This window comes from Eriocheir sinensis, chromosome 8, assembly GCF_024679095.1.
Source record: "Eriocheir sinensis breed Jianghai 21 chromosome 8, ASM2467909v1, whole genome shotgun sequence".
Taxonomy (NCBI): Eukaryota; Metazoa; Arthropoda; class Malacostraca; order Decapoda; family Varunidae; genus Eriocheir; species Eriocheir sinensis.
The window spans coordinates 14330911-14351472 of NC_066516.1; the positions used below are offsets into that span (position 1 = coordinate 14330911).

General features: G+C 40.9%; 1 protein-coding gene and 1 long non-coding RNA gene across 12 annotated transcripts in view; both read left to right on the forward strand.

The window, feature by feature from the left end:
- LOC126995580 (inositol-trisphosphate 3-kinase A-like) overlaps positions 1-20562 on the forward strand; it is a 142916-nt gene that overhangs the window by 63117 nt on the left and 59237 nt on the right. The window lies entirely within an intron of this gene.
- LOC126995591 (uncharacterized) lies at positions 682-4124 on the forward strand. 7 transcript variants are annotated; one of them, XR_007750443.1, is made up of 4 exons: positions 682-1279; positions 1514-1559; positions 1660-2558; positions 2683-4124. It is a non-coding gene; the product is annotated as an uncharacterized LOC126995591 (long non-coding RNA). The 7 variants fall into 7 exon arrangements; XR_007750442.1 differs by lacking the exon at positions 682-1279 and having other exon boundaries at positions 1314-1559; positions 1660-2094; positions 2224-2558; XR_007750444.1 differs by lacking the exon at positions 682-1279 and having other exon boundaries at positions 1314-1559; positions 1660-2080; positions 2224-2558.

A 20562-nucleotide genomic window follows, 5' to 3' on the forward strand; every position in this document is an offset into this window, starting at 1 on the left:
TATTTCTCTCCCATTTCTCGTCCCCTTCCCTTCCCTTCCCTTTCCTTCCCTTACCTTACCTTACCCTAATCTCTCTCCTTCTACATTTCTCTCCCATTTCTCGTCCCCTTCCCTTCCCTTACCTTACCTTACCCCAATCTCTCTCTCTCACTACTTTTTCTCCCATTTCTTGTCCCCTTCCCTTACCTTACCTTACCCTAATCTCTCTCCCTCACTACTTTTTTCTACCATTTCTTGTCCCCTTCCCTTCCCTTCCCTTCCCGTCCCTTACCTTACCTTCCCTTACCCTAATCTCTCTCTCTCACTACTTTTCTCCCATTTCTTGTCTCCTTCCCTTCCCTTCCCTTCTCTTCCTTTCCCTTACCGTCCCTTCCCTTCCTTCCCTTCCCGTCCCTTCCCTTCCCTTCCCTTCCCGTCCCTTCCCTTACCTTACCCTAATCTCTCTCCCTCACTACTTTTTTTCTCCCATTTCTTGTCCCCTTCCCTTCCCTTCCCTTCCCTTATCTTCGCTCACCTTGACTCCATCTTGCTCTCACTTTCATTGGTGCAGGTCAGTGGAGGATGAAGGGATTACGTAAGGCAATTGGAGAGGATGAAGGGATTAGGATTAAGAAGAGAGGAGGAGGAGGAGGAGGAGGAGGAGGTTTATATAAGGAAGAAGATCAGTGAAGATGGTTTTTTTTTTTTCATTTTCTTTTAATCTTCCCAAACTAATCCTTTAACATGTGGAAAAGGAGGAGGAGGAGGAGGAAGAGGAGGAGGAGGAGGAGGAGGTTTATATAAGGAAGGAGGTCAGTGAGGAGGAAGTTTTTTTCTTTTAATCTTCACAAGGAGGAGGAGGAGGAGGAGTTGGAGGATCTAAGTGTCATCCTCAAACGTCACTCTTGCTTGACTTGACTTGAGAAAATCTGACGTAGAAAATTGTTAGTTAAGAAGGTTAGGTTAGGTTAGGAGAGGAAAGGTAAGAAAGAGTAAGGGTAGGTAAATTTAGGGGTAAGGTTAGGGTAGGGAAGAGAAGTTAGATAGATTTAGGGGAAGAAATACAAGATAAGGGTAGGAAAGAGAAAGGTTAGGTACGGTAAGGTTAGGGGAAGAAAGGTCAGGTTAGGGTACGGAAAGAAAAAGGTTAGGTAAGGTTAGGGGTAGAAAGGTAAGGTAAGGGTAGGAAAGAGAAAGGTTAGGGGAAGAAAGGTCAGGTTAGGGTAGGAAAGAAAAAAAAGGTTAGGTAAGGTTAGGGTAGGGAAGAGAAGTTAGATAGATTTAGGGGAAGAAATGTAAGGTAAGGGTAGGAAAGAGAAAGGTTAGGGAAGATTAGGGGAAGAAAGGTCAGGTTAGGGTAGGAAAGAAAAAAAAGGTTAGGTAAGGTTAGGGTAGGGAAGAGAAGTTAGATAGATTTAGGGGAAGAAATGTAAGGTAAGGGTAGGAAAGAGAAAGGTTAGGGAAGATTAGAGGAAGACAGGTCAGGTTAGGGTAGAAAAGGGAAGTTAGATAGATTTAGGGGAAGAAATGTAAGGTAAGGGTAGGAAAGAGAAAGGTTAGGGAAGATTAGAGGAAGACAGGTCAGGTTAGGGTAGAAAAGAGAAGTTAGATAGATTTAAGGGAAGAAATGTAAGGTAAGGGTAGGAAAGAGAAAGGTTAGGTAAGATTAGGGGAAGACAGGTCAGGTTTGGGTTGAAAAGAGAAGTTAGATAGATTTAGGGGAAGAAATGTAAGGTAAGGGTAGGAAAGAGAAAGGTTAGGTAAGGTTAGGGGAAGAAAGGTCAGGTTAGGGTAGAAAAGAAAAAAAGGTTAGGTAAGGTTAGGTTAGCAAAGGGAAAGATTTAGGTTAGATTAGATTCAGTAGCGGGCTTTTTCATTTTTTCTCTTTTGCCCTTGAGCCATTTCCTTTGCTGTAGAAAAAAGGTAAGGGTAGGGAATTTGACGTAGCAGATTGTTGGGTAAAAAGGTTTAGGTTACTTAGTTAGGTTAGAGGGAAGGTAAGGTAGTTAGGTAAGGTTAGGGTAGGGAAGAGAAAGACTTGGGTTAGGTTAGGTTAGGGTAGGGAATTTGACGTAGCAGGATGTTGGGTAAAAAGGGTTAGGTTAGTTAAATTAGGTTAGGGGGAAGGTAAGGTAGTTAGGTAAGGTTAGGGTAGGGAAGAGAAAGACTTGGGTTAGGTTAGGTTAGGGTAGGGAATTTGACGTATTAGGTTGTTGGGTAAAAAGGGTTAGGTTAGTTAGTTAGGTTAGGGGGAAGGTAAGGTAGTTAGGTAAGGTTAGGGTAGGGAAGAGAAAGACTTGGGTTAGGTTAGGTAAGGATAGGGAATTTGACATAGTTAGTCGTTGGGTGAAAATCGTTAGTTAGGTTAGGTAAGGCTAGGGTAGGAAAGGTAAGGTAAGATAAAGTTAAAATAGGAAAGAGGAAGATTTGGGCTAGGTTAAGTAAGGATAGGGAATTTGACATAGTTTGTTGAGTACAAAAAAAAAAAAAAAAAAAAAGTTTCGTTAGGTTAGTTAGGTTAGGTTAGGGGAAGGAAAGGAAGGTTAAGGTAGCAAAGAGAAAGACTTGGGTTAGGTTTGGTAAGGGTAGGGAATATGGTGTACGGTAATTAGGTTGTTGGGTAAAAGAGTTAGTCAGGTTAGGGAAGGTCAGGGGAGGTAAGGAAAGGTAAGGTAGGAAAGAGGAACATTTGGGTTAGGTTAGGTAAGGGTAGGGAATATGGCGTACGGTAGTTAGGTTGTTGGGTAAAAGAGTTAGTCAGGTTAGGGAAGGTCAGGGGAGGTAAGGAAAGGTAAGGTTGGAAAGAGGAACATTTGGGTTAGGTTAGGTAAGGGTAGGGAATATGACGTACGGTAGTTAGGTTGTTGGGTAAAAGAGTTAGTCAGGTTAGGGAAGGTCAGGGGAGGTAATTTAAGGTAATGACAGGGCAGGATTTAAACTGAAAGAAGAATTTGTGTTAGGCAAGGGATGAGGAAGAGTAGGAAAAGGAAGAGGAAGAGGAGGAGGAAGAGGAAGTGTAGTCTAAATGGTGGAGAGAGAGAGAGAGAGAGAGAGAGAGAGAGAGAGAGAACTGTGTGGAGGTATGAAGAGAAGAAGAGGGTGAAGAAAGAGGTGAAATGGGGTGTAGGGAAAGGTGTGTGTATTTATGGAAAGCTTTTTATTTTGTAGGGGTGAAAAGATGAAGGGGAGACTAAAGTAAAAGATGAAGAGAGGTGAAGATGGGGAGATAGAGGAGGAGAAAGAGGAAAAATTACACTAGGAATAATAAAAATAAGAATAAGAAGAAAAGAAGGATAATAAAGAAGGGGAGAGGAACTGGAAGAAGGGGTTGACAAAGAATAGAAGAAAGATAAAGGAAGAGAAGAGAGAAGGGCAGTGGAGAGGAAGAAAGAGAGAAGAGGAGGGAAGAAGAGAAGGGGGTGTTGGGAGAAGATGGTGTGGTGGGGGGGTGTTTGGGTAAAGTTTTGGTGGGGGGGGGATAAAGATGGGGAGAATAAAGGGGTCTATTTTGTATTGGAAGAGTAGTAAAGCGACTGGGGGGGAGAATGGGGAAGGAGGGGGGAGAGGGTGAGGGGGTGAGGGGGTAAGCTGTTCACATCCCTCCCTGTTTGTATTCCTCTTCTTATAAGGAAATGCAAGAACGCTACCGATCCCCCTTCCCCTCCCCTTCCTCCCCTCTCCCCCCCTCCATCACCCCTCCCCCCACTATCACTTCACCATCCACTCTCTTTTAAACTATCTACTACTTCTCCTCTTCCCTCCTCTTCTCTCTTTCTTCCTCTTTCCTCTCTTCCTCCTCTCCACTGCCCTTCTTTCTTCTTTTCCTTAATCTTTCTTCTATTCTGTCAACCCCTTCTTCCAGTTCCTCTCCTCTTCTTTTTTCCTTCTTCTTCTTTTCTTCTTCTTCTTATTATTATTAGTGTTATTTTTCATCTTTCTCCTCCTCCATCCTTCACCTTTCCTCTCCTTTAAACCTTTCTCTCCATTCCCCTCCTCTCCTCTCCCCTCCATTCCCCTCCCCTACCTTTCCCCTCCCCTTTCTTCCCCAATTTAAGGGGATGAGAATGGTGAATGAACACCCACCATATATATCAGATGATCGATGTTTTATTCCGCACGGCCACCCAGAGACTGGTTTGGATGGGGAATGGGATGGGGAGGGGGGTGGGGAAGGGGAGGGGGAAGAGGGGGTGGGGTGGGGTGGGGTATGGACGTGATGAAGGGGGTTGAGAAATGGGGGAAGGGTTGCGGAAGAAGGGGGAAGGAGAGGAAGAGGTGGGGAAGGGGAAGAATAAGATGATGTAAGTGAAAGGGGAGGAAGGGGATTGTGGGGACGAATGGATTATGAGAGAGAGAGAGAGAGAGAGAGAGAGAGAGAGAGAGAGAGAGAGAGAGAGAGAGAGAGAAAGAGAGAGGAGAAAATGAAAGAAAAGAATAGGGAAGAAAAGAGAAGAGAGAGAGAGAGAGAGAGAGAGAGAGAGAGAGAGAGAGAGAGAGAGAGAGAGAGAGAGAGAGAGAGAGAGAGAGAGAGAGAGAGAGAGAGAGATTGTAAAGTAGGACAGTAAATAGAGAGAGAAGAGAGATGGTGAAAGGAGGAGGAGGAAGAGGAAGAGGAGGAGAGGAAGGAAAGGAGGAAGGAAAAGGAAGAAGGAAGGAAAAAAGAAAATATAAATGTCAGATAAATTTAGGAAAAGGAAAAGAGGAGGAAAAGGTTAACATAAGAAGACCAGAGGAGAGGGAAGGAGGAGAAGGTTAAGGAGAGAAGAAAAATGAAATAAAATGAGGAAGAGGAGGAGGAGGAAGAGAAGACTGAAGAAGTTAACGAAAAGAAAAGAAAAACGAGAAAGACCAATAAGATAGAAGAAGAAGAAGTGAGGAAAGAAAGAATGAGGAAACAAAATGAATGGAAAAAGAGAGAGAGCAAGCAACATCACGGGAGAATATAATGATGATGATGATGATGTTGATGGTGAAGAAGGAGGAGGAGGAAGAAGAAGAAAAGAAAAAGAAGGAAAATAAATGGAAGAAAAGAAGAAAATGAAGTGAAGGAAAGAAGTTTAGTAGTAGTAGAAGAAGAAGAAGAAGAAGATGGTGGAGGTGGTGGAGGTGATGAAGATGGAGGTGGAGGAAGATAAATAAATAAATAATGAAGGGAGAATGAATGAGGTGGGTTGTGCTCTGTCCCCCCCCCCCCTCACACACACACACACACACACACACACACACACACACACACACACACACACACAAATCCTCTTTCCTCATACCTTCCAAGCCTTTCATTCTCCTCCTCCTCCTCCTCCTCCTCCCCTCTCTTAAAAATCTTCCTCCTTTATTCCTTCCTCTCCTTTATCCACCACCTTTCTCTTCCTTCTTCCTCCTCTTCCTCTCTCTTCCCTTCTGTTCTTCCCCTTCCCCCATCCTCCTCCCTCCTCCTCCTCCTCCTCCTCCTCCTCCTCCTTTCTCTTCCTCTTCCCACACTTCCCTTCCCCAATCATGTTCCTCCCACATCTCCTCCACCCCATTCTTCCTCCTTCCCCTCCTCCCTCCTTCCCCCATCCCCTCCCCCTCCCCCCATTCCCAAAAGATGAGGGTGACGTCAGGAGGCAAAAAAAAAGAAGAAACTAAGGTATTCCTACAACGAAGGAGTAATGGGAGGAATACTGATAATGGAGGAGGAGGAGGAGGAGGAGGTTATGTAGGAGGAGACTAAAGGGAAGAAGCATATATGGTGAAGTTTACAGCTCCTCCTCCTCCTCCTCCTCCTCTTTTTTCTTCTTCCTCCTCCTTTTCTTCTTCCTCCTCCTTTTCTTCTTCCTCCCGATTAGGTTTGGAGATACCTATCTATTGAGAGAGAGAGAGAGAGAGAGAGAGAGAGGGAGAGAGGGGGGGGTAAGACAAATATACGTACACACCTATTGCATATATTCTGTGTGTGTGTGTGTGTGTGTGTGTGTGTGTGTGTGTGTGTGTCGTGCTGCGGTTTACAGGGAAGAGCTTTCGTGGACTCTCTCTCTCTCTCTCTCTCTCTCTCTCTCTCTCTCTCTCTCTCTCTCTGATATTACGAATTCCTTTCCTCCTTCTGTTTGTTTTCATCTGCATCTTTATTGTCTTCGCCTCCTCCTCGTCTTCTTCTTCTTCTTCTTCTTCTTCTTCTTCTTCTCCTTTTCCATATTTACGATCGCATTCTTTGACCTTTTCTGTACGCTGAATTTGCCATCCCTCCTCCTCCTCCTCCTCCTCCTCCTCCTCCCTCACGAAGTTATTTATAGTGACAGTAGTTTCTTTGTGGGACGAGAAAAACCTTCCTTTGTAAATGAATAAGAAGAAAGCGATCTCTCTCTCTCTCTCTCTCTCTCTCTCTCTCTCTCTCTCTCTCTCTCGCTACGCAGTTGGCTTGCTGTTAAAGGGTGAGAGAGAGAGAGAGAGAGAGAGAGAGAGAGAGAGAGAGAGAGAGAGGTTATGGAGGTGAAGGAGGAGGAGGAGGAGTAGTAGGAAGACACAGAATCCTCCTCACACCTCCTCCTCCTCCTCTTCCTCCTCTAGATCAACAAACAGACAGACAGGCGGATAAACAAACAGACAAACAAACAAACAAACAAACGCAAACAGGCCCACGCTTCTTCCCTTCATTATTAAATACGGCTGAAGTGATGATGATTAATGAAGCAGAAAATAAATAAACAGAATACATAGAAATAGCAAACAATGATTAAAAATAGTAGTGCAGAAAAGTGCGTATTAGAGGCAGAAATAAAGGAGAAAAATAAGAATTAAGTAAAAAAATTAATATAGTTGAATTATGAGAAAGTTGAAATGTGGATAATAGACAGTGTAAACGTTGTAAAAGTCCAAATAAGTAGATAAAATAGATAAAAATTAAGTAAAAAAAAAAGTAGTCCATTGTTAAAAGTAGTTAGGAAGGAAAGAAGGAAAGGAGGAAGGAAAAGGAAGAAGGAAGGAAAAGAATAATTATAAATGTTAGATACTTTCGGAAAGAGGAAGAGAGGAGGAAAAGGTTAACATAAGAAGAGTAGAGGAGTGGGAAGGAGAAGGTTAAGAAGAGAAGAAAAATGAAATAAAAAGAGGAGAAGAAGGAGGAGGAAGAGGAGATTGAAGAAGTTAGCGAAAAGAAGAAAAAACGAGAAACCGCAATAAGATAGAAGAAGAAGTGAGGAAAGAAAGAATGACGAAACAAAATAAATGGAAAAGAGGAAGAAGAGTAAGATAGTAAAATTATACAGATAGGAAAATCTTAGAAATAATAAAATAAAATAAAAAGATAAGATTTGGTGAAATATGAATACTAAAAAAAGGGTAAATTAGTATAAGTAGAAAAATTGTTTATATGGAAATAGTAGAAAATATTCAGTATATCTAATTAGTCAAAAATAAAAAGAGTACAAATAATAAAGTAATGAGATTTTAAAAGGTTGAATAGTGAAAATAGCAAAATCAGTGAAAAAAAAATAGATTCAAGAGAATAATAAAATATAGAAAATCCTATAAGTGTAAAATTTGTATTGAAGAATCATAAAAACGAAGAGAGTAATGTAAACGTTCTTATTTCAAAGTAAAATAAAAAGTGAAATAGAGAGAAACAAAGAGAATAGCAAAAGAAAGAAGGAGAAATAGAAAGAAAAATAAAAGAAAGAAGTAAATTAAAAAAAAATACATTAGTGCCAAATTTTAAAACCAGAGAAATAATATGCAAAAAAACAACAACAAAAAGAAAGAATGGTGAATCAGTATATAAGGCAGGGAAAGTAAAATAGAGAACAGAAAGAGAATAGCAAAAGAAAGAAGGAGAAATAGAAAGAGAGAAAAGAAAGAAAAGTATCACAAATTAAAAAAAAAAAATTAGTGCCAAATTTTAAAACCACCCGAAATCCACCTGAAATTGACCTCTCTTTTGGCTGCTCTTTACTTTTATCTTTTATGGGAGCGGCGAGTAGCAGGCTTTTTTTTTATATATACTTTTTATTGCCCTTGAGCCGTGTCCTCTGATGTAAAAAAAAAAAAAAATGCAACAAAACAAAAACAAAGTAGCGTGAATCACTCTTAATTAACCTCATTTCCCACCTTAATGAACCCTCACCATCACCTCACCCATTGCGTCAGGGCCATTATGAATACATGAATAAATAAAGCGAGCCCCGCAATAAACTCATAAAGCAACACACATACAAACAAACAAACACACACACGACCATATGAAGCTAAGCAAATAATTTAACCCACCCCGATACGAGACTTTATGTAGGTTATTAGAGAGAGAGAGAGAGAGAGAGAGAGAGAGAGAGAGAGAGAGAGAGAGAGAGAAGGCTGGGATGTGTAACAGTGAAGAGGTAAAGGAGGAGGAGGAGGAGGGAAGAAGAGGAGGAAGAGGAGGAGGTGCCATAAGAGCGCCCTTGTTGGGGAGGAGAAGGAGGACGAAGAGGAGGAGGAGGAGGAGGAAGTGTGAGTTGCCTAGAGGAGAGAGAACGACTATGCCCCACTCTCTCTCTCTCTCTCTCTCTCTCTCTCTCTCTTAAAAGCCGTGTGGGTGTGTATACGTGCAAGTGTGTGTGTGTGTGTGTGTGTGTGTGTGTGTGTGTGTGTGTGCGCGCGATAACAATACACTCACTCACTCGGGGGCATAGCAATAAAACAGACGACACACACACACACACACACACACACACACACACACACACACACACACACACACACACACTCAATGACGTAACAGCCTTTGACGTCACACACAAACAAGCAATTATTACCTCACAGCCATTAACTCTCTCTCTCTCTCTCTCTCTGGCATTCTTTTCGTCGTAGCATCTAAAATAAGGCTTTTTTTTTTTTCTCTTCTCATGTGTTTATCTTTTTCCATTACGCGCTTTATTTGTAGGCAAGAAAAGCAAGCAAAAAAAAAGTAAGTAAAGAAACAAAACAAATGAAGTAAATAATAGAGAACAAACTACCCATTACATCACATCCATCCATTAGCTAACTCATTAACGAGCAGCTGATTAGGGCTTTAACACACATACAAGCCCATTACTACGTCGTGAATAAACCCTTGGGCATTTAACAAACAGCCTATTACCTTTTCAACACACCATTACAACAATCATTTACTTAACTCGTATTATTAAACCCCTTGATCTCCTATGCCTTTTTTTTTTTTTTTTTTTTTTTTAATCCACCATTTTCCATTTATTCCTCCCTGTTGTCATTTCCCCTTCCTGTCTATTTTTTTTTTTTTTTTTGTTTTTTAATCACCATTTTCCATTTATTCCTCCGTTGTCATTTCCCCTTCCTGTCTACTTTTTTTTTATTTTTTTATTTATTTATTTATTTATTTTTTTTTTTTTTTTACACAAAGCACGTTAACCCTTTGATCTCTTATGCCTTTCTCTACTTATTCTTTACCTTTTCCATGTATTCCTGTCTCATGTCATTTCCCCTTCCTGTCTAATCTTTTTTTTTTTTTTTTTTTTTTACACAAAGCACGTTAACCCTTTGATCTCTTATGCCTTTCTCTACTTATTCTTTACCATTTTCCATGTATTCCTGTCTCATGTCATTTCCCCTTCCTGTCTAATCTTTTTTTTTTTTTTAACTCTCAAGCACGTCACTCTTGCCTTCTACTTTTGCTTAATCTTTTTTGCTTCATTTCCTTTGCCCTTTTAACTTCTCCTTTCCATATGTTCCCTTTTCCTCATGTTTCCTCTACGGTACCATCTCTGTTATTGCTTTCCCCTGTATATATGTTCCCTTCATGTTTCCTCTACGGTATCATCTCTGTTATTGCTCTCCCCTGTATATATGTTCCTTTTTCCTCATGTTTCCTCTACGGTATCATCTCTGTTATTGCTTTCCACTGTATATATGTTCCCTTCATGTTTCCTCTACGGTATCATCTCTGTTATTGCTCTCCACTGTATATTCCCCTCTCTTCATCCTCTTCCCCTTTCCTTCCCTTTCCCATTTCCCTTCACTTATCATTTTCAACTCGCCTTCTGTCACGTTCTTGCTTTCTCCTTCATATTGATACCCCCTTTCTTTTCCTGTTCCCCTTTTCCTTCTGTTTTCATCTCCCTTCACTTCCCCTATCCTTACTTCCTCTATCTCTTGAATCCCTCCTCCCCTCCTTATCCTTCCTGTTCCCCTATCCCTCCATCTCTTGAATCCCTCCTCCCCTCCTTATCCTTCCTGTTCCCCTATCCCTCTTTTTCCCCTCTCCCTTCCTTCCTCTTCCCCCATTCCTTCCTTTTCCTCTATCCATTCTCTTCCCCTATCCTCACTTCCTCTATCTCTTTCTCTTCAGTCCCTCCACCCCTCCTTATCCTTCCTGTTCCTCTATTCCTCTTTTTCCCCTCTCCCTTCCTTCCCCTCTCCCACCTCTTCCCCTCTCCTTCTTCTTCCCTTCTCCCTCCTCTTTCCCATCTCCCTTCCTCCTCTCTTCCTCCTCCTTTTCTCCTGACGTCATATATATAAACATTTTCATAACCTTATAAACGTAAACAATAACCAGTCCTTTAAAACAACTTGGCAACACACACACACACACACACACACACACACACACACACACACACACACACACACACACACACACACACTATTTACGTCACAATCACAATTACATTCTCTCTCTCTCTCTCTCTCTCTCTCTCTCTCTCTCTCTCTCTCTCTCTCTCGACGTTACGGAGTAAATGGAGAGAGAGAGAGATAAAGGGAGAGGCAGGAAAAAGAAGGGAGAGGGAGAAGGAGGGAGGTTTGCGTCATACATCCCCCTCTCCCTCTCTCACCCTCTCTCTTTCTCTCCTCTCCTCCTCTTTCTCCTCCTCCTCCCGTGACGAGTGCATGACGTCACTGCCGTTTCCTCACTCATAATCTGACGTCGCCAAGCTTAGTCGAGTAGCAACTGGGCGCGAGGGAAACGGTTTAGAAGGTTGTTGTTGTTGTTGTTAGTAGTAGTATTTGTAGTAGCAGTAGTTGTAGTATAAAATAGTCTTTCATTACATTTGTCCATCCGCGAACGTAGATGTTGCACCTGCGCATTGCTAGTTCGTGATTTCGTGATTTTTTTTTTTTTTTCAGTGATATATTTTAACCCTCAAGTCCTCTTATATAAACCGCAAATCGTCACCCTCGTAAACAAACCGCCGGGAAATATTCGAAATAGCCGGTAACTTTAGTATCAACAGCAGTTATTATTTACTCTTTTATATTATTTCGAATATTAACCGTGATTAACATGGAATAAATTATCAAAACACCCTTTATTAACTTTTGCATATATGTACGTACCTGAAATGAAATGAATTATAGACAAATCGCTATGTTTCGGATCTTTTTTTTGAAGCAGCGAGTAGCGGGCTTTTTTTTTATTTCCTTTTTTTGTGTGCCCTTGAGCTGTCTCGTTTGTTGTAGAAAAAAAAAATAAGGTGCCACATCTACCGAAATTCTAGCTTTGTTGATGGACAGATGAAATTAAAGACTTTATTCTTTATTTTTTTCGTGGATTCCAGTTTGGCAGTGGCAGTAATGTTTTTTTTTTTTTTTTTTTTTTTGTGTGTGTGTGTGTGTGTAGCAGTTATAATAATAGTTTAGTACATTAGTGGTTCATGTTCTTGTTCTTACCGTTTTTGTGTATAGCATTTGAGGGTCTTAGTTAGCTCTTAGAAGTGGTAATGGTGGTGGTGGTTGTAGTAGTAATAGTAGTCGCGTTAATGATAATGTTGGTAGTTATTGTTGTTGCTGTTATTTTTTGTTCTTTCTTCAGCCGTCCTTTTTTTCTTCTTTTTTTCAACCACCACCACCACCACCACCACCACTTTCTTTTTCCCTTTCATTCCTTCCTCCTCCTTCACTTTCTTTTTCTCCTCATTTTCCTTACTTTATACGTTAATACTTTTTTTCTTCTTGTCCTCTTCCATTTTTTTATTTGCTTTTTTCCTTCCCTTTTCTCCTTTTTCTCCTCCTCGTCTTTCTTTGATTCTACCTTATTTAATTTTTTTCATCCACTCTCCTCCTCTTCCATTCTTTTTTTCTTCTCTTCCACTCTCGTCCTCCTCCTCCTCCTCTTTCATTCATATTTTCTTCTCTTCTACCACTCCCCTCTTCTTCCATTCTTATTTTCTTCCACTCTCCTCCTCTTCCATTCTTTTTTCTTCTCTTCCACTCTCATCCTCCTCCTCCTCCTCCTCCTCTTTCATTCATATTTTCTTCTCTTCTACCACTCCCCTCTTCTTCCATTCTTATCTTTTTTTTATTTTTTATTCTTCCACCACCAGTAATTTCGTAGATTCAGCCCTCTCGGCAGCTCCTCCTCCTCCACCTCCTCCTCCTCCCCCCCCGATAATGCCTAGGCTATACTCTGGTCTTGCCGCTTGGAATATTATAATGATCAGTGAGTTATGTCCCACGGTGGCGCATCCGGGTTATAAATATGAATGGATTAAAGAGATAGATTGGGATGGTAGATTATATATTTTTTTCATTCATATATTATCAGAAGGTATGAATGCAAGAGGAGGAGGAGGAGGAGGAGAGTGGAAGAGAAGAAAAATAAGAATGGAAGAGTGAAAGAAAAGAAGAAAATAAGGTAGAATGAAAGAAAGAGGAGGAGGAGGAGAGTGGAAGAGAAGAAAAAATAAGAATGGAAGAGTGAAAGAAAAAAAGAAAATAAGGTAGAATGAAAGAAAGAAGAGGAGGAGAAAATGGTGGTAATATATGAATGACTTTGTCCATGCTCCGTTTTTCTTCGTGTTTTTTTTTTTTTTTTTTTTTTTTTTTTCGTCCTCGTTCAGTCCTTATTTTCTTCTCTCATCCTTTTCTTCCATTCCTCCTTGCTTTCTTTTTTTTTCTTTCTTCTTCTTCCACCTCCTTTTCCATTCTTTTCTATTTTTTCTCGCCATCTGCTCAATTTTTTTCTCCTTTTCCATTCTCCCTTATTTTTTCGTCCTCCTTTATTCTTCCTTGTTTTCTCTTTTTTTTTTCATCTCCTTTTCCATTCTTTTTTTCTCGCTATCTACTCTATTTTTTCACCTCTTACGTTCTTCCTTATTTTTTCTTCTTTGCTTGTTCATTTTTCTTCTTCCTCCTTTTTTTCTTTTTTTCAGGTTTTTACTAACACTTCTTATAGCGTCAGCAGAGAGAGAGAGAGAGAGAGAGAGAGAGAGAGAGAGAGAGAGAGAGAGAGAGAGAGAGAGAGAGAGAGAGATTGAACTTTCATGGGAACTTCTTGAGAGACTTTATGGATGTTTGACTGACTGGTTGACTGACTGACTGACTGAATGAATGAATGATTGGCTGACTGACTGGTTGGAGAGAGAGAGAGAGAGAGAGAGAGAGAGAGAGCAGTAAATTAAAATCATTGCAATATTCAAAACAGAAAAGATTGAAAAAATAACAAAAATATCTTTTAAACGTAAAACTAGCCCACGAAGGAATTATTTTTATTACACTTTTTATTATTATTGTTGTTGTTTTATTTTATTATGAACATTACTTTTGAATGCTTGAGAGAGAGAGAGAGAGAGAGAGAGAGAGAGAGAGTAAAAAAAAAAAGAAAAAAAAGTTTGCATTCCGTTTTTTCTTTATTTCTTCACTCGTTTTCTCTCTCGAAGGTGAACTCTGCCATTTTATAGTCTCGTTTAGTAAGAGGAAGGTGATAAAGATGATGGACAGCTGCCCTTTCTCTCTCTCTCTCTCTCTCTCTCTCTCTCTCTCTCTCTCTCTCTCTCTCATAACGCCTGGAGCTAGAGAAGAGAAAAAAAAAACATGAAAAAGAAAAGGATGATGGAAGGAGAATGAAAAAGAAGAGAAGGAAGAGGAGGAGGAGGAAGAGGCTGAGTAGAAGGATGAGGAGGAAGACAGGAAGAGGAAGAAGGTAACCAGAATGAAGTAGAGGAGGTAGAAGGAGGTGACCTAAAAGAGGAGGAAGAAGAGGAGGAGGAGGAGGAGGAGGAGGAGGAGGAGGAGGAGGAGGAGGAGAAGCCGGTATCCTACATTAACTTACTATTTTTGTAAAGTGTGATGAAGGAGGTGAAGAGGAGGAGGAGGAAGAGGTGGAGCAAAAGTAGGAGAACGAGGAGGAGGAGGAGGAAGGGAAAAAAAGTTGAGTAATGCTGTTGGTGGTGACCGTGGTTGTGGTAGTGGTGGTGACCGTGGTTGTGGTAGTGGTGGTGATGGTGGTTGTGGTAGTGGTGGTGACCGTGGTTGTGGTAGTGGTGATGAAAAACAAGAGGAGGGGAGAAGGGGAGGTGTAGAGGGGGTATTAGAGATAAAGAAGGGGGGGGATAGTGATGATGGTGGGAAGGGCAGTGGTGGTGATGATGGTGGTTGTGGTGATGATGAAGGTGGTGTTATAAATGTTATCAGGCTATAGGAGGTTGGGGGAGGGGAAGGGAGAGAAGGGAGGGGAGGGAGGAAGGAGAGAAGGAAGGAAAGGAGGGGGAAGAGGGGAGGGTGAACGATAGCAGCCTATATCTCTCTCTCTCTCTCTCTCTCTCTCTCTCGCGCAACGTTGACAGCTGTGTGTGTGTGTGTGTAGAATGACATATTGCGTCATGTTCAGAGAGAGAGAGAGAGAGAGAGAGAGAGAGAGAGAGAGAGAGAGACCAGGTGTGTGAGATAATGAGAGGTGACATGAGGTAAACGAGTTTGAACACCTGGAGGAGGAGGAGGTGGAGGAGGTGGAAGAGGAGGAGGAGGAAGACTTGGAGTTTGGGTAGGAATGAGTAATAGTTTCGAGAGAGAGAGAGAGAGAGAGAGAGAGAGAGAGAGAGAGAGAGAGAGAGAGAGAGAGAGAGAGAGAGAGAGACTACAGGTGTGAAAGGGGAGAAAGAAACGAAAGGGAGCAAGTTCTTGTCTCCTCCCCATTCCATAACCCCCCCTCCTCCTCCCCCTCCTCCTCCTTCTCCTCCTCCTCCTCCTCCTCCTCCTCCTCCTCCTCTTCCAGCAATAAATATCAAGTTATAATAATTCACCTTTACTCTTTCTTCTTCTCCCCTCCCTTCCTCCTCTCCTCCCCTTTCCCCTCCCTTCCTCCTCGCCTCTCCTTTCCCCTCCCTTCCTCCTCTTCTCCCCTTTTCCCCTCCCTTTCCCCCCTTCCCTTCTACCTCTTATGCTCGCCTCTCCCTTTTTTTTAACGCCCATTTCCCTTCCCTTTCTCTCCCTTCTTCCCCTTTCTATAAATTGTCTTCCCATTTTCTCAATATCGTCTTTTCTTCACTCATTTTCTTCTCTTCCCTTTCTGTCCTTCCATTTTCTTCTCCCTCATTTTCTTTTCCTCTCTTCCTATCTTCTTTCTTTCTTTTTTATCCCCTATTCTCCCATTTCTTCTGATTTCCTCTTCTTTCTTTTCCCCTTCCCCTCCCTTTGCTCTTCCCATCCCCTTAATCCCACCCCCCTTCTTCCTCCCTTCTTCACACTCCCCTTTCCTCTGTTTCCCCTCCCCTCTTCCCTATTCGTTTTTCCTCACCCATTTCTTCTCCATTTCCTTCCCTCTTTACCAATTCCCTTTTTTTCTTTTTTTCCTCCACTCCCCCCTTCCCTTTCTTTCATCATCCTTTATTTATTTCCCCTTTCTCCGTCTTTTTCTCATCCCCCTTAAAACCCCTCCCCCCCCCCTTTTCTCGTTCTCTTCCCCCTTCCTTTTCCTTGCATTCCCCCTCTCTTTATTCTCCTCTCCTCTCTTCCATTTTCTCCTCCTCCTCCTTTCTCATTCCCCTCCCCTTCCACCTTTCTCATTTTCTCCCCCCTCCTTTTTCAATATACTTCCCCTCCCTTTTCTTATTTTCCTTCTCCTCCATTTTCTCCTCCTCCTCCTTTCTCATTCCCCTCTCCTTCCACCGTTCTCATTTTCTCCCCCCTCCTTTTTCAATACACTTCCCCTCCCTTTTCTTATTTTCCTTCTCCTCCCCTCCCCTTTTCTCATTCCCCTCCTCTCCCTCCCCCCTATATCATTCCAATTTCTCATTCCCCCTCTTCCCCCTTCCTCCTCCTCCCCCCCCCCTCCCCTTACACGCTCCAATTGCTGTGACGAATCCAATGCCACTTCGGGCGGATAAGGTCTTTCGTCCGTGGGTTCAAATCGCTTATACTTGGGTTCGAATCACTTATAGTTTAGGATCCGATGCGCTCCAACTGTCAAGTGTTTTCTGATCTTACTTAAACTTTTTTATTTTTTTTGGGGGGGGGTCGTTTTTGTTTTTGTTATTGTTTTGTTGTTGTTGTGGTTAGCGTCGCATTTTGCTTGTTTTTGTTTATTTGTTTATTTATTAAGTTGTTTATAAAGATTTTGTATAGTCAAGTTCTCTCTCTCTCTCTCTCTCTCTCTCTCTCTCTCTCTCTTCCTTGACCCGCTGTCGTATCGAGTTACTGACATTGTTTCCTTAGAGAGAGAGAGAGAGAGAGAGAGAGAGAGAGAGAGAGAGAGAGAGAGATGCCTAAGGTGTAAGTTGGACTAATGGAGGAGGTAAAGGTAGCGACAAGGAGGAGGAGGAGGAGGAGGAGGAGGAGGAGGAGGAAGAGGAGGAGGAGGAGTAGATAATGGAGGGAAGGTGAAAATTACTCAAGACATTTAAATAAGAAGAAAGGAGGAAGAGGAGGAGGAGGGAGATTAGGAGAAGGCGGCGAAGAATTGTAAGAGGAGGAGGAGGAGGAGGAGGAGGAGGAGGAGGAGGAATATAAAATGAGAGGTAATACAGAGGAGAAGGAAAATGAGAGGGTATAGAATGAGACAACTGAGACATTATGAGAAGAAAGGAGAGAGAAAAAGACGAGGAGAAGGAGGAGAAGGAGGAGGAGGAGGAATATAAAATGAAAGGTAATACAGAGGAGGAGGAGGAAAATAAGAGAGTAGAATGAGACAACTTAGACATTATGAGAAGAAAAAAGAGATAAAAAGACGACAACGAGGAGGACGAGGAAGAATGGAGGAGAGAATAAGGAAGTGAGGAAAAGTGGAGAGAAAATAAAAGAAAGAAGAGATGAAAAGACAACGAGGAGGAGGAGGAAGAATGGAAGAGAGAATAAGGAAGTGAGGAAAAGTGGAGAGAAAATAAAAAGGAGGAAGGAAACATGAAAAATAAAGCAGTTTGCGACAAATTAGGAAGAGTAGAAGGAAGAGGAAGAGGAGGAGGAGGAGGTAAATCCTTTCGAGAGGAGGAAGAAATTTATGGAGATGGAGGAGGAGGAGGAGGAGGAGGAAAAAAGGAGAGAGAACAAGAACGATAACATGGTAGGAGAAGAAGAAGAAGGAGGAGGAGGAGGTAAAAAGTGGAGAACAAGATGAAGGTGGACTAGTAACAGAAGAAGACAAAGAAGAAGAAAAAGAAAACAAAGAAGAAGACAAAGTAGAAGAAGAAGACAAAGAAGAAAAAGAAGAAGACAAAGGAGAAGAAGAAGGCAGAAGAAGAAGAAGAAGAAAAGGAGTAAAAATAGAAAAAGAAAGTTAGTGTGATCGATGAGGAAAAGTAGAAAATTTGTTTAGAGAGGAGGAGGAGGAGGAGGAGCAATCCTTCAAGACACCTTTATGGAGTGTTGTGCCTTAAGTGGGTGAGCCGGGCAGGTGTGATGGACGCACGAACACACACACACACACACACACACACACACACACACACACACACACACACACACACACACAATCAAGCACGCACAAACGCACACACAACTTGTAATACAGCTTTGAAGTTTATCGATGGGTAGCATCTCTCTCTCTCTCTCTCTCTCTCTCTCAAGAACAGTTAAGTGAGATAATATAAGCAAGATAATGATGAAAAATAATAGTAATAAAAATAAGCAAAAGGGAGACATCATCATCATCATCATCATCATCATCATCATCATGCTTTCAAATATCTTTTTATCAACTAACTGTTCCTGTACTTTCTGCAACTCAAAATTGACATCACATTTCTAACACGAATTTATAATAATGATAATAATAAAAATAATAATAATAATAATAATAATAATAATAATAATAATAATAACATTACTAATCTTTTTCATCTTTCATCTTAGATTTATATATTTCTAGCACGTATACTCAATAATAAAACAACAACAATATAAACAACAACAAATAACCCTTTTTAATATAGGAGCAGCGAGTAGCGGGCTTTTTTTTTATTATTGTTTCCTCTTTTTGTGCCCTTGAGCTGTCTCCTTTGTTGTAGAAGAAAAAAAAACTTCCATTAAAACCTCCACCTCCTCTATTTACAGCTTTTTCTCCTCTTCTTTTCATCCGTACCTGTCTCTATCTCCTCTTTTCCATCCATTTCCTTTCGTTTGACTTTACTTTCCAAACCTTCACTTCTTTTCCGTCTGTTTTCTCTTCATGTGACTTTTTAACACATTATCCCTCGTATTGCTTAACTGTCAGGGAAAAGTAAACGTTCCAATAATATCTAAAACAAAAACAATAAATAACCTTTCTTTTTTATCTATTTTTAACCCTTCTTGTAACGTCTGCGCTTCCCACTAACACATCGCCCTCGTATTGCCGAACCATCTGAAAAAAATATAAGTTCCAACAGTAATATCGACAACAACAACAAATAGGCTTTTTTTATTTTTTATTTTATTATTTTTTTTTACATATTTTGACCCCTTTCATTTATTTATTTATTTTTTCTTTTTTTTTTCTTTTCACATCGCCCCCCTATTGCCAGACCATCTGAAAAAAAAAGTTCCAACAATAATAACAACAACTAGGCTTTTTTTTTTTTTTTTTTTTTTTTTCGCCCCTATAGCCAAACCATCTGAAAAAAAAATATAAGTTCCAACAATAATAACAACAACAGCAACAATTAGGCCTTTTTTTTTTTTACGTATTATGACCCTTTTTTAATGTTTTTTTTTATTATTTTTTTTTATTCTTTTTCAACACTTCCCACTAGCGGGCCATTTTTTCATATTTGTTTTCTATTTTTATGCCCTTGAACTGACTCCTCTGCTGTAAAAAAAAATATATATAAAAAAATAACCTACCCCCCCCTCCCCTTCGTATCAATTACACCTAACCCCCTCTCGCCCTCCTCCTCGTATTAACTAACCTAACCGTCTGGAAAACCTAAATGTTCCATAAAACCGCGTGTAAATCTCCCCACATGTTCTTTCCGGTATTTGCAGCCGCGGTGATTATAATTATAGCTCGACTCGAGTTAATGGGATGCGATCAAAAATATATATATAAAATTTCGTTTACCGTTTATAATTCCGATAGACCGATTCATGGACAGACACAGAGACCAGCAGACAGGTGGGGTGATAGCCGAGTGTGTAGATAGATAGATGGGCAGACAGATAGTTGGATTATGTTGAAAATGAGTAAACAATAGACTTGGAAGAGGAGAATGGAAGAAGAAGAAAGAGAGGATGTAGGCCAGAGGATTTTTTTTTTTTTTTTATTCCAACAAAGGAGACAGCTCAAGGGCACACACAAAAAAGGAAACAATTATAAAAAAAAAGCCCGCTACTCGCTGCTCCTAAAAAGAATCCAAGGAGGTGGCCGAAAGAGGGGTCAGTTTCGGGAGGAGAGGTGTCCTGATACCCTAAAAATAAAAGATAAAAGTAAAGAGTAGCCAAAAGAGAGGTCAATTTCGGGCGGTTTTTAAATTTGGCACTAATGGTTTTTTTTTTTTTTTTTTTTTTTCCATTGCTTCTCTTTCCTCTTTCTTTTCTTTTGCTCGTGCTCGTGCATAAGATAGACAAATAGATCGACAGATAGTTGGATTATGTTGAAAATGAGTAAACAATAGACTTGGAAGAGGAGAATGGAAGATGAAGAAAGAGAGGATGAAGAACAGAGGAGTTGAAGGGATTAGATTGTGTTGCAGAGAAGTAAAAGAGGAAATGGAACACCAGAAGCCAAGCAGAAAGGGGGGAGAAGGATCAGACAGAGGAGAATGGATGAAGGAAGAGTGAATAAAGACCCGCAGAAGAGATGAAGGGATTAGATTGTGTTGCAGAGAAGTGGCTTAAAAGAGGAAACAGAAGACCAGAGGCAAAGAAAAAGAGAACACAAAGACCAGAATGAAGAAATTTGAAAAGCGTTAAAGAGGAGCAAAAATGGAAACAGAACAACAGGAGTGAAGAAGAAGTAAAAGAAATACAGAAGAAAAAAAATAAAGACTTGCAGATTCGAGGAGGAGGAGGAGGAGGAGGAGGAGGAGGTCAAACTGCGCAATAAGAGAGACAGACAGACAGACTAATGAAACTACCAAAGGAGATGAAAGAGACAGACGGAGACGGAGAGACAGACACAGATTAGCAACTTGGAGAGACAAATGCAGTCGACGCCGCCATCTTTTTGAGCATGTAAAAAAAAAAAAAAAAAAAGAGATACTGAGACAAATTAAGACGAAGAAGAAGAAGTTGCAAATAGACAAGGACAGTACACACCCCATCTTCATTTTGAGCATGTGATAATAAACAACAACGAGACGAAGAAGAAAAAGAGGAGGAGGAGGAGGAAGAAAGAGGAGAAGAGGAAGAAGAAATATTAACAGACAAGCACTACACACACCATCATCTTTTTGAGCATGTAATAAAAAAAAAAATGGAGACAAAAGTAGA